Source organism: Drosophila grimshawi, unplaced genomic scaffold (genome assembly GCF_018153295.1).
Source record: "Drosophila grimshawi isolate 15287-2541.00 unplaced genomic scaffold, ASM1815329v1 contig_848, whole genome shotgun sequence".
Taxonomy (NCBI): Eukaryota; Metazoa; Arthropoda; class Insecta; order Diptera; family Drosophilidae; genus Drosophila; species Drosophila grimshawi.
This window is the reverse complement of record NW_025063692.1, coordinates 8,441,994-8,460,184: the sequence shown is the minus strand read 5'-3', so window position 1 is coordinate 8,460,184 and position 18,191 is coordinate 8,441,994.

The window sequence follows — 18,191 nt, the reverse complement described above, 5'->3', positions numbered from 1 at the left end:
ATAATTTCCAAATGTGATTATCCATATATATATAAATATATATGTATGCAGCGCACTTTGAAAAACAAAACAAAAATTTGCAAACTTATTTTTTTCTTCTATAATATATAAATAATTATATATATTTATAGATTTTTTCTGCTTCAGCGTGTTCTATATATTAACTGTTATTTTTGTAAGGCAGTTTATTTGTAGTCTATTTTTCAATTATTACAAAACGCGAATTTTTCGATGCTGTTGTTGTAGTTGTGCGTGTGTAAATGTAACCGAATTGCCAAAGTTGTTGTTATTGTTGTTATTATTATTGTTGTTTTGTGTGTTGTGCTGTGCTTGGCAGACTTTTGTGCAGCGACAAAACACGTGCATTCACAACGCCGGTTCGCCTCTTACTGTATTCAAGCGGTGCCAGCCGCTGAGCAGTTAGGCCAAAGTCAAGCAATACCGCTGCGCGAACAACAGCAGCAGCAGCAACAGCAACAGCAGCAGCAGCGCAGCGATACAACAAACTCAGTTAGTTTTAGAGGCGAATTCGAACGACGAACGCAAAACACCGTAAGCCGCACTTGAAACACACACATACGCACACACACACACAGACACATAGTGAGAGATAGAGAGAGAGAGCGAGCGTGAGAGAGCTCAAGTTCGCTTTCGTCTGTGAGTCAGTTGGTGTCGTCAAACAAAGGCACACGCTTCGGCGGAGCTCGGCACAGCTCGGCTTTGGCAACGGCTTCGGTTTCGCTCTTGTAACTGTGTTTTAGCTGCCGCTCAGCGCTGAGCACCTGAGCTGACGGACACGACGCGATGATCGAGAGAGAGTGAGAGTGTTTTGGACTGCGTCTGCTGCCGTTGTTGTTGTTGTTGCTGTTGCTGTTGCTGCTGCTGCTTCATTTCGCTCACATAACGTTTCTCATGCAGTTTTTTTTTGTTTTTCGCTGCGTCTCTTCTTCTTTTTTCGCCGTGAGTGTGTGTGTATGTGTGTTTCTTGTTAGTTCAGAGTCAAGGTAGAGGTAATGTTTTATCGACGCTGACGTCGCTGCTGATCGCATGTTGTTGTTGTTGTTGTTGCTGTTGTTATTGTTGGTTTAGCTGCCTTTGCCTGTTGCTCGCTTTGGTTGCCTCCGTCGTCGTCGTCATCGTCGTCGCCGTTGCTGCTTTTGCCATTTGCCGGTTGGGATGTTTTACTCGTTTTGTGTGTTTGTTTGGCTTGTACTTGTTGTACTTAGAGCTGCTTAAAGCTGTTGTGGCTGTGGTTGTTGTTATTATATTTTTGTTATGTCTTTGGTCTTGACTCTGAAAACCGCATTTGGCTGCAAATGTTATAAAAATACTTACGTTAAATGATTTTACAACAAATGTTGTGGCTTTCGGCGTATAGAAGCCAATTAATTAATATGTGTATATATTTAGATGTGGCAGATAATCGGAACTTTCAGAAAATATATACAGCCCAATAGTGGTTAACAGATATTAGTTAAGAACTTCTTAATGCAACATGAAATTTATTCGAAGTACCATAAGAACATTCTGAGGCACTTCAAATCTAATTATTACATATTACCCATTAAAATCATTGTGACTATATGTGTAAGTTTGTTGTCTTAGTCTTTTGTTTGTGTTCGAATTACAAGCCTGACATATTTCTTTATGTATATATTTAGCTACAACTTTTTCAGCTTGACCAAAGTCTGTTTCTCCATAAGACCCTTGAAGAATTTCATTTCATCATTATCGACAGCACTTTACGTGTGTGTACATGTGCGCGTGTGCGTGTGTGTGTGCGTGTGTGTGTGTGTGTGTTTGACTCCGAGAACGCGTAGATACGCCAGAAGTACAAGAACAGAACAGCAGTAACAAGAACAACAACAGCAACGTCAATAAGTACCATATAAGCGAAATTAAACGGCAAAATAGTTGGCAACGCGCCTCGTACTCATATACATATGTGTGTGTGTGTGTTTATGTGTAAGTGTGTGTGTATGGGCAATAAAATGAAGAAGCAGCGACGTTGTCGGCTTGTAATAAGCGCTTAGAACGCGCTTAGAATGGCAATAAGATTGCGGCAATATTCGCCGCAGCCACTCAATCTCTCTCTCGCTCACGCTTTGCTGCGCTCTCTCTCTCTCTCTCTGTCTTTCTCCCTCTCCCTCTCTCTTAAAGTCCATCTCTCTCTCCCTCTCTCTCTCTCTCTGTCGCTGTCGCTGTAGCCAGCACAAGTGCGAGGGCAACGGCAACTAACGTTATTTCACACACTTTGCGCTCGTATGCGTGCCTGGGTCGTGTGATGTAAGCGCAGCTAGCGAATTCGCCGCAGCGCACACCTGTGTGACACACACGCACACATGCGCATGCAGAGCGGCGACGTAACAAATTTACAGCTAGCTTTGTAGCTGTATGTGCCAAACACGCGGCGCAAAAGAGCGCAAGAGCCAAAAGAGAGCAAGAATTGAGAGAGACAACACAAAAAGTGAGAGAGAGAAGAAAGAAGAGAGAGAGCGAGACTCAGAGAGCGAGAGCACACGCAACAAATACCTGTTGGCAGTGGCTTTGACTGTGACTCTGACTTTGCCGTCGAGGCAGCAACACAAGCAGCCGCGGCAGCAACAACAGCAGCAACAGCAGCAGCAGCAGCAGCAGCAGCAGCAGTGCCTGTGCTGCATTTGTGGTGCCTTTTAGCTGCTGCGCGCGCTTCTTAACTAATTGTTGCTGTTGTTGTTTCTTCACTCTCACTCAAATGCCGCTGCTAACCAAATGCAAGTGCTGCTGCTGCCGTCGCCGCCGCTGCTGCTGCTGCAGCCCTTTGCAAAGCAGCAACAACAAGCAAGTGAAGCATCCTGCTGACTGAGATTTTCTTCTTTTATGTGTATACATACAAACAAGATGCGTTTATCTTTTTTAAGCGTTTTCTTATGGGTCACGCGTTGCGTTTAATTTTGAAATCAAGCCTTTTTTTGTTTGCGAATTGCCAAAAAGTCCCTCATTGGGCGCCATAAACTGTTAATATTCATTTTAAATATAATATTATTTGTATTTATTTCGCAGTAATGTTATTCAAAATGCGATAAAAGAAAAATAATTTGGATATTAACAATGTTTTGGACTCAATGTTTTAGAATCTGTAGTTTTTATTTAATTTATTTGTTTGTATTAGATATTATCTTTGTATGTATACCTTAATTGTATTAAATGTAATATGTTCTTTATAGTTATTACATTATAAATATTATTATTATTATCTTATGGGAGTCTAAACTACACCTTCATTTTTCTTATAATCGAAAAAAGTTTGCTTCAAGGCAGCTCTGCCGCTCTATGCTATTGAAAAATCCTAGAAAAATAATCCAGACCTAAGCCAGGGTCACTTGTAACTTACCTTGATAGGTGTATGCGTGTGTGTGTGTGTTCTTATCGGCTCTCTAATTGTGTGTGTGTGTGTGTGCGTGTGTATGTTGTTGCCTGAAATTGCGCATGAGTGCGCACACACACGCACACACAATTTATGCTTTGAGCCACAACTTCGGTTACTCCTCATTATCATCAACTTCATCATGAACTAAAAAATCATCATTATCACTAGTGGCAACATAATGATCTTTGGCTGTGTCTACTGTGCGGTAATTGCAGTCTTTAAGAATGTGTTCTTTTGGGCCTTGCTGCTCTCTCTCTCTCTCTCTATCTCTCTATCGATGTCTTTTACGGCTCTTTTTCTCTCCTTTTATCTGTGTGTATGTAGTGCTGCTCCTCCTCCTACTCGTACCTTGCGCTGTTTCCTTTTGCTTGTTCTTTCCGTCGTTTTTCTCTTCGCTTCTCTTCTCTTCTCTTTTTTTCCTCTTCCTCAAAAAATTTTTTTTTTTTTTTCATTTTTATCTTTATTTGCTCAATTGTCGTCATCGACGGCGACGTGCCGCTGCCTCGGCCTGGTGTTGTTGTTTTTTGCTAAAATAATGCTAAAGTAAAGTGAAGTAAGAAGAAATATAAGCAGCGCTCGCAGCAGTGACGACGACAGCGACAGCGACGGCGGCGGCGGCGGCAGCAAAGAAAATAAGGTAAATGAAGAGCGGCCAGAATACCTGTTTTACCTGTTTGTATACCTACTAACGTACTAACACTGTTATAGCGGATTCACGGCGCACACGCCTGACAACAACAACAACAACAACTACTACTACAAAAACATCAGCAACAGCAACTACAACAACTACAGCAACAGCCACAGCAAAAGTGCGCTTGAAGACGCAACCAAGCTCGAAGTCGACGTCGCAGCCGCAAACCCAGCTCCCAACAGCAACAGCAACAGCAGCAGCAGCAGCAACAGCAACACCAGCAAAATCCAACCCAAGCCGCAGCCCAGAACCCCAGCCCACTCCATCCCCTCACACCACATCGCCCTGCCTACCCGTGCCACTACCAGTGCTCCCCATCGTGTTTTTTTTTTCTTTTTTGTTGTGTGCAGATTCTGAAGTTCTTGCGCATTCGGACTTTGGTTACATCTTTCGTTTTGGCTTTTGCTTTTGCCCCGTTGCCCGTTTTTGTATTCAGTTGGGCAGCTTCGCAACTGCTCTGTTGCTCAGTTCCTCAGTTTCCTTTGGTACCAGATGCTGGAGCTTGTTGGTGACGTTGTTTGTTCTTTCGTTTTGTGCCGTTTTATGAACGCTTCACTTTTTTTGACGCAGGAATTTTGCTCACCTTACTTAACTCCCCATGCCGCAATCTCTCCACTGCTCCCCGCCTTGGAGCAATCCATTTTACTATGTCTATTGATTGCTGCTGCTCGTAATGAACTGTCAATAAATATATATACAAATATATATATATATATATATATATATATAAGTTTGTAGTAGTGGCTTGCACAGTGGTTTTACATACGCTAATTTATGTTGACGCTCATATGGAACGAGCCGATAGCTGACTAGAAGAGTAACATTGGCGTCTTGGACGTGCCAATGCTTAGCCTTAACTATTTGTGGGGAGATTAGTGAGTGCGCCCTGTTCCTGCTTATATTTCTGACTCTGTTTCATGTTCACTTTGCTGCTTGTCATTGCTATAAATTGGTCAAAACTAATACAATTTTCGCTCGGTTAATGGATGCGGTTTTTGAAGATAGTTCAGTAAATGATAATTCTATGAAATGTTTATAAAATTATATTATTGTATCTCTCCATATCAAATCGAATCGTTGATCTATTTGTATATAACAAAAAGTTTTAACTTTTACACCTGAAATGCACCTTCATAATCCGAAACTGTCGACACTGCGGCTTATTGTTGCCACAAATTAATCCAAATTTTGAATTGAAATTAAATCTCTAAAATGCTCTTCAATTCTAAGAAGTATACTATCGTATTTCTGAATATCGAATCGAATATTTGAGCGATTTGTAGCAAAGCTGTATATTTTGGACACTTGCTAAGTGGTTGTTATGGTTCTTCATTATTAAGACCAATGAAACAACTATTTAAGTATTGAACTTGACGGCTCAAGCTGAAATTATTTATGAAAAACTGAAAAGAGAATAGCAACAACAGCTAAAGCAACGAAAAACAGTCGCAACAAATTAAAAAACGATAACAACAACAGACCCATTGGCCACCTCACGTCTTGCACATTACAAAATGCTCATCGTCGCACTGTCAACACCTCTTTTCCTCAATCGACATTGCTTCGCTTAGTTGGGGAAAAAAATTAAATATATATATATATATAGATAAAATGTACTCTTATGTATGTATATGTTCGTATATATAATAATAATTGACGAAAATGTGGCAAAAAATATTTAATTAAAATTGTATGCAAGGTCGAAATTAGTTGCCAACGTGGCCATCAAGTCGAAAAAAACTTAATTCATAATTCATTTAAAGAGCGCACTTTTGCCGCGCCACACTAGGTTGCCCCGATTGCCCGCCACCCCCTTCCGACCTGCTCGTAGTGTCGTTGTACCTTCAAGAGTTGCGAGACGTTGTGCACGTTTTTATTTTATTTTATGATAGTTTTTTTTTGTGTTTTTTTTTTGAAGACCTGTTTGCCATATTAATCAGGCGATGCGTTAGCTCAGAATGGGACAGATCGTATGCACGAGGAGCGCCTTTCTAGCACCTTAGTTACTTGGTGTTGTCTTGATCACATCTCGAGTCTTATATCTCTTTCATACTGTGTTTTCTCCCAAATTTTTAAAAATATCCTTTCTTATCTGCATTCTCAAATTACTTTTAATTTACCATTTACCATTTACACTTGTTATCTTTCATTTCAGATTGATAAATTGGCCATACTTGGTGAATATTAACTAAAAATTGGTGTGTTAATAATATGAAATATTATTATTCTTGTTTTCCTCTTCTTTTTACACAATTTACAAACGATAGCCAAATTCTAAAAATCGGTTGCAAAATTCAGTTAACAAAAGACTTAGGCAACAAACTTGCTGTGCATATACATTTTCTTGTTGTTGTTGTGGGGCGTTGTATGCTTTGCATATGTGTTTGTGGGCGTTTTTGCGCATGCCAGGTAGCAGGCTGCTTGGGTAGGCGTGGCAGGGGCTGCCTCAGCCATTTCTGCTTGGCAGTTATACAATAATGCACAGAGAGGAAGAGATAAACAGATAAACGGCTAAGGCGATAACAATGCTGAATGAAGGTAACAAGTGCAAGTGACAAAAACCAACAAAAACCAACAAAAAAGAACAGAGACTTAAGCAGCAGCAGCAATTTTTGCTATTTCTTGTTGCTGCTGTTGTTGTCGCTGCAACATTTCTGGCTAAATATTTTGTGAGCTGCGCCGTGGGCAACGCCTTTTTGGCCCAAGTCGCAGCGAGCTCAGCTCAATGGTAACAAGTGCTCGCAAATTGTTGCCTGCCAGCCACAGTAACAGCCACAGACAACGGGTCGCAGCAACAACAGCAGCAGCCACAGCCACAACAGCAACAATAGCAAACCACCACCAACAACAGCAACAACAGCAACAATGGGTTTACCATTAAACTTTAAATTCAAATTCAAGTTCATGATGAATGTATCACGTGCAGTCGCCGCCGCCGTAGCTCTTTTGGCGGTTTTTTTTTTTTTTTTTGCTTGTGTATATTCGTCTGTGTTTGTGTGTACTTGAATCTGAACACGACAAGCGCACAGCAACAGCAGCAACAACAATACCCATACTACTTGTTGGTGTTTCAGTACTATGCGGTTGCTTTTAAGTGCCTGAATATTTCGGGCCCATTCTGTTGCGCTACGTTAAGTAATTTCAATTAGCTGAAAACCAGCTGAAAATTTAGCTGCACATTGCCTTATTTCTCAGCCACTATATATTAATGTAGTTATATGAATAAGCAGTTTTTTTTAGATGGTTGACACACTTAATTGACAAAAGTGGTAAAAAAAAATTGGAAGCTGATTGAACTTAACATAAATTCGCAATATCAGCTTCAACTATTGGCTCAGAACTACGAATTATAGAGTATTGCGTAGTTGTGTTACACTCGCGAGTTATTTCAGTTCCTACTTGCTGCTTGCCTTTTAGATTTTCGATTTTTTTGTGGCTTGCTTTTTTTTTTTGGCTTTTTTAATTCACTTGAATATATTTTTTTGCGTTCAAGTTCTCGGCTGCCTCGACTGACTGAAGATATTGTTGTTATTGCTGTTGTTAATGTTCTTTTTTGTTGTTCCTCCTCTTGTTTTTGTTATTGTTTTGTTACTGTAGGGTCGCAGTGTTTTCTTTCTCTTTGCAACTTTTACATCATAGGCGCACTCATATTCAGACTAGTTACCTAAAGCGTTTTTCTCTCTTTTGGGTTGGACTTTATACGCTGCACATATTTTAGGGTATGCATAGTTGTGAAATTGGTTTTGTTATTATTCAGTGGCTCAAGACACTGCGACCTGTCTGATCTGAGGATTCATTCAGCAGAGTTCGGTACTGGCTGTACCTAGTTTAGCTAGGTGACTTCTTAGATATAATAATAAATATATAATATAATAAACTTCAACATTTTGGAACTGATTGATTTGTTTTTTTTTTTTCTGGGTTTCTTCAATACTTGTTGTTGGATCCTTTTAATACGTTCAGATATCTTACTTACTCTATATCTTAGTATAACGTTATAAATGTAAATTTTACTATTCCTTTTTTCTCGTAAATAATTTAATTTAATTTATTTTTTTGTATCTTTTAAAATTTGTGCATCGTCTTATTATATAAAAAATAAAGAGATTCTTGCAATAATTAATCTGTATAAAGGGCATCTCTTAGTCTATCACTTTACGTCGAGAACACTGTTGTTGGTTTATTTATTGCGTATTTTTTCATTTTCTTTTACTTCTGACTTATGTAACTTTAGTGTAGCTGCTGACCATTTGGCAATAATTATGCAGGAGGGCATTTGTTGCTGGGACGCACTTTGAGAACGGGTAATCAAACAGTATTTAACAGGCGGTATTCAAGCAAGAGAAGGGCGAGGGGGAGCGCTATGGAGAATCTGGCTTTTAATGTTCAAGGTAATTCCGAAATTAAAAAACATTAACTCTGACTTTGAGATCTTTACATGAGCTCGCTTTGATAATTGAACTCCGGTCACTTGGCCAGCACTTTAATTGTGTCATGTGCGGCGCTTAACTTTTAATTCGCTAAATAGCAAATTTCCTGCCTACCCAACTTCCTGTTACTCTACAAAAAGTCTCTCGTTTCTAATCGATATAGATACATATATTATAAATCTAGCAAATGTAATATGCAAAGCTGAGGGATCGGGCGACCTAAGCTTAGGCTTATTGTGACACTCCCTAAAGAGGGACACACAAGGCATCAATGGCACTGTTGGCCACATAATGGCCTCTAATAGCTCTAATGCCTCATAATTATGCTTTTGTAATAAGAGAGACGTCAACACGCCGCACCGCAGGGCGTCTGATTGATAAAAAAAGATCGAAATGAAAAGAAAGAAAAAAAACTTCAACTTAAACTACAACTCCGATTCCAACTCCACCTCCAACTCAAACTAAAGCTGAAGCACAATTTGGATGCTGGCCCTATTCCATGTGCTGCTCCATTCATGACACCAAGATGAAAAAAAACGAACTCCCGCCTCATTTGATGATAAATGCGATCGTTTACTATCGCGACGGCATTCACAGCCTTTCCCCGAGTCTCAGCGTTGTCAAAGCAAACAAATAACACAAAATTAAGTCAAGACGATGTTAATTCTTATTTAGTGGACAAGTTTTCGGAAAGAATACGTCGCATGAAAGGCCAAAATTTCTATGAATGAATTAACACTGTAATACTAGAGCAACGACTTAAACTGTGATTGACACTGCTTCACAAATGTGGGTAGATAGTTTAAATTCTAGATTGTCAGTCGAGTTACTGAAGTTAAAGCAACATTTTTTTTTACAACATTTCGCAGAAAATAGATTTGAATGAATTTTAGTAATGCTTAACATGAGTTACAATTGAGATTTATGGGTAATTGAAACTAAGCTGATTGATGTTCAATTTCAATTGGAAGTCGGCAATTAATAGTGGCCCTAATTCTCATATTATAATGTTGCGCGAGTGAGTTCTTATTGCAGTGCTTCATGGTCGGTGTGTCTGTTGTTTTTGTCCACTTGTGCAAGCAATCAAAGTACCGTTTGATCGGCAGCCGATACATAAACTATTTATAAAAATGATAAACATACATATGTATATAACGCATCCAAATGATATGCAGTCCATAGAATGCCGCCTTTATGGATAGGCAGCAGTCCCATAAATTTATGCTAAAATTTAAATTTTCTTTAAAGTAAAATGCATGGTGTCATCTGTGTGTGTGTGTGTGTGTGTCCGCTGGCTGTGTGGGTAAGTCGCCCCGAGGCCCAAAATGTCATTTCAAATGGAACAGAGAGCGGCGACAAAATGCCACATAAATTTTACTCGAAACGAAGCTGATAGGCAAATGTCACTGTTATTAAAATGAAAAGAAAGAAAATGCTAACAAAACTTGCATGAAAAATTACTTTGAAAGCTGTCAATGCTTCTGCTATCAAGAAAGAACTTCCGAAATGTTTCGAAAGTATCAGTTTAAGAAGAAGAAGAAAATCCAAGTCGGATGCCTAAACAAGTGCATCAGAAATATGATAGATTAGAAGGGCTTTTAACCTTAAGGCAGTAAGCAAATGTTGAGAATTGCTCAACAGATAAAATAATATGTTGCTAAGCGGTAATAAAGTTCAAAGTTCAAGTTCGAGTCCCTGGGAATGCGGCAGTCTTATAGCCTGATTTCACTATCAGTATTTCCTACATTCTTAAATGTCTAGAGTATGTAAAGTATGTTGCCTGGACATTTTCCCATAAGGCACAACATTCTGCACATTTGTAACGAATGTTTTGAATACTAGAAATTCGCCCTGTTTGTTTTGTGCTTTTTGCGATGGATTCGCGAATTGTTAAGAATGTGAATGTATTGGGCATAGTGGAACCAGGCTATTACTTCGAATACACACAGAAACAACCATAACTTTGTCACAGCTGAACTGAATTTTGATTATAGTTTGACCTGTAGAATAACAATAATAATACCTTTGAATTGGGAATCCAGATTGTGGCTCGAAATTTTATCTGCACCGAAAATGCTTCCCTGTTTTTGTTGGTAGCTGGAGTCACTTCCTTTCCAAATCGGTAGCAATTATTGGATGAAGCTAAGCCAAGAGCTAATTTGATCTCGTATCGCTGGCAAACAACAATTTGGGACTAATTGTATGTAATCTGAATGTTTTTGTCGCTATTTCCATTAGCTGCTGTTTCATATCTAAAATCTGCAAAACGGTCAACTAATCGCCTGACTTTTAGCTGTTTTTTTTTTTGTCGTTTGCTGGCAAGTTAATTTCTATTATTGTTGTTGTCGTTGCCATTATCCGAGTTCTTGGCTAAGCTCGCACTTGTCGCAGCGTCATACAACGGCAAAAATAGCAAGTGGCAAGTAGTCAGTAGTAAGTAGCAAGTAGCAAGAAGCAAGTGGCAAGAAGCAAATGGAATGGACTCGCTCGGTTCCCAGCTGTGAGCGTGTACTATTCGCAAATGTTGCTTTGATTGAGTTGTTCTCTATGCCCTGCTGTCTCAGCAGATCGCACTTAGCTGTACTATATATATATATATATGCATATGTATATATATATATATATATAGTGTATATATAGCGCTTGACCATGGGAAACACTGCGTTCACACTGCTGACCATCATCATCAGCAGCTGGGGTAGCGCTGCCTCATCCCAGTCAAATGTGACAAGAGTTGTCCCCCCCCCAATCTGCCCTCTTACTCTCTTCTTTTAACTGCTGTGCAATACTTGTGACGTAATCAAAGTAACAGCAACAACAACAACAATAACAACAACAGCAACAACAACAAATAAAAACAACAAATAAAACAACAAATAAAACAACAACACTAACAGCGACAAGTACAGCACATGCAAAAGCTACTTTTGTTGCTGGTGCTGTTTTGTTTGCCAGACAAATGACTTCCGTTGTGGATCCCATCGTAATAAAGCAAAAAAATAAAAAATAAACCTGTAGAATTGTTTGGGGCTCGGCTGTGGCGAGCTTGAAGAGCTTGGGGAGCTTCTATTCCAAAAGTAGTTGCTGTAATATAAAACTTAAGTTCGTCGCGCGCTTTTGTGTGCGTTTTTTAACAGTTCGTCTTGCTTCTTCTTCTTCGTCTTTTTTTTTTTTTTTTGGTTTGAAGTTTCATTCGAATTTTGACACTTTCCATTATCATTTAAATTTTGTTCGTTTAGATGGGAAACTGATATGCGGTTCTTTAGGAACCCATAAGTATTGTATTATCATTGTAAGTACTAGAAGTATGTTTATTTTGATTTTGGGCTTTTTTAGTTATTCCTATTTGGAGTTTCGGAATTTTATTGCATTTCCTCATCTTGTTAACACATTTATTTTTATTTTTTCTGATTTTTGTCATTCTAGCGGTTTTAACGTCAATTTGATTGGGTCGCGCCCCTTTCGTTGAGTGTCAGTTGCATTTTTATTGATTTCCATGCTGTGTGTGAAAAGTGTGTTGTTTGTGCTCCCAAGCAGCTTTAATTCTCATCGTTAGAAACTACGTTTCTGTCACTAAGCCACAAACAAGCTACCGAGCTGCGGACCATCGTTAAATGGTTGTTGAGTCCAAAAATTTAGTTCAAATTTTGGCCATAAAATTTTAAACTGGGCTCAGGCAAAAACTCTACTTCAACACAAAGGTTTCACTTCCTGGTTTTACATCAATCGATGTGAATCGCATAGGAATGGACTTAAGCCAGTACAACAGAAATACCACTTATAATGCTGAACATTATCATTAGTTTGTGCGACAAATCAATAACGGTATCAAAGTGCAGCTAAATGCAGTTAACATCATGTCAAAGTCCTATGCACATATTTGTTTTATTTCCATGTCATAGTTGTGGTTGTTACCATCTTGAATTTGTATATGTATATATTGTTTTAATTCTCAATTTAAGTTATGATTTATTTGCTGAAAAATTAACCTTTTTTTTGGGAACACTGCAAAATGTTTTAAGCTTTTAAGCTACATTAACAAATTGCCTAAAAGCGAGGGTGCCTGGCGAACAAATGCCGCAACGAAATGCAGGTAATTTTCTTGTTGTTCAGCAATTTAATGATAAAAATCGAACACGATAAGTAGCCCGTTGATTAGCATGTTGACCTAATTTTCTGTGCATAGCCTTGCATTTTCGATTAATAATCGGTATATCGATCGGCACATAAATCTGCCAAAATGCCTCAAAAGATTAAAGCCAATCATAACGAGCCCGGCGCCTAGCGCCCAACGTCTTCTCTTGTCTTCGGGCATTGGAAAAATTAAAATATTTCAAAATGTGTTGCTTGCATTTCTTTTGCCTTCAGTGTTTTTTTGTGTTCAAGCGTCCAATGCAAATCAGTTGTCATAAAAAATTAACCAAAAACAAAAATGGAAAACATTTTAAAGAAATTTAATTTGTGTGTTTTGTTTTTGTTTTAATAATCAAAAGTAGAAGTTGATTTGCATAGGTAACGCAGCTTAAGCTACAACTAAAAAATCCCCCTCCCCCCGTGCCCCCTTTATATAAATACAATACATATTTATAAATACAGTATCTACGTATAAATTCTACGAGTATCTGTCTAACTTGTTAGACCAATTAGTGTGCGTATTTCGGTTGTATTTTGATAAACGAGTCGAGATTACGAGCTGCAGCTCTGGGCAGCTTTTGAGTTTTTTAGTTGCCTTGGCACACACACATTAGAATTTACTTGCTGACGGGTGTATAAACGTCCAGAGAAATGAAGCATGCTTAATGAGCGAAGCGGATAACTGCATATACTTATGCCTGCATATTTTTTTATTTTTATTTTAGTATACTGCATATTTGTGAGTGTTTTGTGCATAGATGTTGTTCTTCTTTACGTTACTGTTTTAGGGCCCCCAGGGTCGCTTGCCTGGCTGTCGGCAGGTGTCTTGCATTTGGTACCAATTGAAATGTGCTTAAACGCTTCAAAAATACTTCTTAAAGCTCATTTTATTGCTGGAATATAAACTAGACTATGGTAAAAATTCCACGTTGTTTTGTTTTTAGTGTATATACTTGATTTGATAAGTGGGCATGTAGTGCAAAATATCAAACAGTTTAAGAGCATTTGCATACCATTCGATATACATATATATTCGTGAGCTGAAATCAAATTTCATTTGTTAATCAATTTGCTCTGCCAGTATTAAGATGCTACAATTGTCTGCAGCATTTCGAACTAGCAGCATTATTATTAGCCTCTTGTTGAAGTGTGCTTTAATTTCCTGAAATTTGTGAATTGAAGGAGTTTTGTCATGCCTAAAATAGCCATTCTTAGATGCTTGATTTGAAAGAACATGTTTGCATTTTTGTAAATATATATTGAAGATATTATTGCTTGTTAAAATTTGTTTAACTTGGCTAACCACATAGTATTTTCATATATTTTTTTTGTTACAGAACTTAAATTTTGCTATCTTATATACATATATTGTTCCCATAGACCACAGTGGTGCGCCATGTGACTGTTTGCTGATAAAAGTTTATTGGTGATTGGTGGTGTGTGTGAGTGTGTGTCCCATTTGATGGAACAGCCCCCCCTACTCGAATGACCGTTGTTTCGATTGGTGCATTGGTTGGATTGGTTCGATTGTTACCATTACATTACATTACGTGCATTCACATTGTCGGCGTGGTGTTATTGGTCTGGTGCGCTCGCATATCGCATCGCATCGAATATACTTATAAAAGGCCATAAATTAGTCACTTAAAGCGGCCGCTCCCGCTTTGATATGTCCACAAATGGCCTTAGCTCGAATACCAATTCAACTATCTAACTATCGAGCTGTCCAGCCATCCATCCTCTGGCTGGACTGGCTATCTATCACTGCCAATCGTCGCGACGCGTCATTCGTCGTCCCAGTCGCTGATGGTAACTTTAAGACAAAAACAAAACAAAAAAATGATTTTTCCTAATGATCGGCGCTCTTTCGCGCTCTAATTGAAGCAGTCTTTTTAGAGCTCCTGATCATTTTTTGTATTTGTTGCTGTTGCATTTTAACCCAAGCCAAGCTCATTTGGTCAGTTGGCCATTAACAGTCCACTTCCCACTGTTTTTGACACCCACAGTCTTTGACACTTGCCATGCTGCACGCCCCCATTGCTTAGAGTGTTTTTAGTTTTCTAACTGTTAACCACATAATTTACAGGGTATTCAGGATCACTCTGACAATATATAGACTTCACATGTGTAAAATACCTTTTAATATCCTAACAGTTTGTATCTAAATGCTTCAATGAAATGTGAATATATTATTATTTTGATAAAACCAGTTGCAGCTGCATTTTATTTTTAAAACTAAAGAGTAGAAGTAAATTTAATTTTTTAAATTGAATGTAATTTGAGATGCCTTTTATATAAATATATAAATATTATAAAGCCGCGAGGACATCTAATTAATATTGAAACGCAAAGCTTTGCAAAGTTTTCATACTTTGAACAATATTTTTTATTTAAATTTGCTGTTGCTGTTGCTAATTTTAGCATTGTTTTTTAGCATTGTCTATTTTTGGTTAGCTTTTTGGTCAGGGTAACAATCAGCAAATTAAGAATGTATAACAACTGTTATTAGATCTGGCAGCTACATGGAATATATACGAGTAATTTTCTTTGCTCAAATAATTCGTTCGTTGTTGTTTCTGCTGCGGCTGCCTCTTTGCACAAATTATTGTTATTTTATGTCTGCATTCATTCACAAATTGTTTTTGGCGCTGTTGTTAAAGTTGTTAATGTTGTTGTTCTTGTTGGTTTTGTTCTTGTTCTTGCTGTTGCCAGTTGCCAGTTGCTGATGATTTTTGGCATTTTGGTACGGCTGAGTCTTGGACTTATTCTAAGTGATTAACTTAGTTAGGCTCCATGGAACGGGTGAAAATCTATTTTCTTTGCTTTAGTTATTCGCTTTAAACAGTGCCATATTTTTAAACCATTTGATATATATTTAATTTTATACAATAACCTTAAATTTCTGATTCGTTTGCAACGCTGTAGCGCATTATGGTAGTCAGCTATGCCGAATTTGTAGTCAATTGGCCTGCAGATTTGCAGTTCATTGACTGACTGACTGAGTGGTTAGGCCCAACTTAAACTACCATATAACTTCGAATTGGGCTCCGACTTGGACCTGAACTGGAACCTGGTATCTGGTATCTGGTATCTGGGCACTGGTCGATGGACACCGATGACTGACTAAGCTGACTAAGTGAATGAGTCGTATCAGTGCTGAATATTGTTGGTGTTGCAGCGCATCTTGTGAAATGGAAACGCTCATTTTGAATTTTTTGGGTATTTCTTTTCTTTTTTTTTTTTTGGTTTTTAGCGGCATAAGGCGAAATTTATAAAAGATAAATAAGCGCGATTTCCGAGACACACACACGCATCCGTGTTTGGGTATAAGTTGAAAGTTAAAAAAATGACTAATGATTTAATGTGTTCCGAAATTAGTTGGTTCGCTTCTTGGCTGCTGAAATGTTATGAGCAGAAAATATTTGATTTCCACGCACATTCGCATCTCTATTAACTGAACAAGCTGAGTTTTTTGCGTAGCATTTTTTTTTATTGAGATATTATTATTGAGTTGTATAAAGTTGCGCCACGAAATGCTTGATTGTTAAATTTTAACCTAATGTCAATGATATATCTATTTATTCTAAACACTTCAGTTGTTATAGTCAGACTGAAAACTCTTTTATATTCATTAATACCAAATTTCAATAAAATATAAGAAAAATTTATTGTATATATGAAATATTATTTGCGTATGGGCTGTCTAGTCATCATGGCATTCCTGTTCGTTTTTTTTTATTTGCAGTATTTCATGACACTCTTTTTATGGATGTAATTTAATATTCAATTGCAGTTCAATTTCATAAATTGCATTTAAATGATTCGATTTATGGCGCTCATAAGATGATTATTGCAGCAATTATGAAACGAGCTGTGGCTGCTTTTGTTGTTGATTTCCTTATTCCCTGATCTCACTCTCCTTCTCTCTCTCTCTCTCTCGGTCTCTGTCTCTTTTTCTCATTCTCTCTCACTCTCATAACTGTATTTTGTTTAATTATATTCAAGTATAATTATATTTAGCAATTTGTCTCTTGTTTTGACGCTCATTTTCTCTGTCTCAGCTTGTCTTATTTCATATTTGGTATAATTAATTATGGTGCGTATAGTTTATATTTTCTAGTTCATGTTCAATTTGCACCTGATATATCGGAATAAATAAAAACCAGAATTTCCTTTATAAGCAAGCCAAGCATTCTGCAAGCTACAATTCCAAATGCAGCTCAGCCATGCAGCTATTCACAAGTGTCGCGGCATCTTTTAAACTGTAACTGACCGAACGCACACCTTGTGTGTGTGCTTTGTACATTGCCCCCTTAATACTATGTAAGTATTTTATAGCTGTCCTAAACACAATTGGCCAACAAGTGTGTGTCTTGTTTTAATTGCGCCCCCATAGAAACCGTTATTAAAGTGGAATCAATTCGTTAGTGTTAAGTTTTCGTTACCGTTCTGATTGGCAATTTGCTGGCAAAATCGCATTGATTGAGTTATGGAGCTATTGACAGACAAACATGACGTTTCGCATTGCTACCAATAATTAAGGAGAACATACATAATATACACATTCCGAAAAGCGGCTTAAATAGAACATTACAGTTAGAAGCCAATTGGCTTTATAACTTGCACAATTTGAACAGCAAAAAATATTTGCTTGGACACTCAAAACAATTAAATGAAATACATATCTAGTGAGATAGCTCTATTGAAAAACTACTCGAATAGCAGATACCCTGGGGTCAAGTCTGAGTTATTATATTGAAAAAGCCTTCCAGCCTTCAAGCTGAATGAACAATTGAGGTATTTGTTGCGTGGTATTTGACAACCTCCGTTTTTACTGTCGCCTATCCAGTCTAAATAGATTTTTTGGATCAGAGCCTAATAAGAGATGTGGCTTTCTTACTTATTTCGATAGAGAAAGGGTATAGGAAAACAAACATAAATTGTTAATATTTTTACAATGAACATCCGTTAAGCGCATTTGTGTTGTCGTCCAAATAATTTGAACATCTTAAGTCACTGCTACTGCTTATGAATTTTGTTTTTTTTTTTTTATTTTTCGACAACGAATTAATTAAACATTTCACGTGTGAATTTCCTGGCCGGACATCGTGTGCTGTGTGTCGCTCAGCTGGGCAGCTACATCCGCCTTATATCGATATGTTTATAATAGAAACGAGTTGGGCTAAAATCGAGCAGAGCCGTTTCAGAGATGAACTTAGCCATTGCCTGGTTTGATTTAATTACTCGAGTTGTGTAGAGATTAATGCCTTGCGTACTATATATCTTCGGTTTTGCTTGAGAAAAAAAAAATAAATAAAAAAATGATTTCGCTTTATTTTAGTTTATGAGCAGCCAATAACCGACGCCAAGGCCAAGGCCGCTCGAACAAAAAAGTTTTTTTTTTCTTTTCTTTTGGCTGCCGGACAGCACCGAAACGTAACAAAAAGCATCGTGTGTTCATTAACTTCTAAGCTGCTCCAACTACCCCACAACAAAACAGCAATCATACACACACACACACACA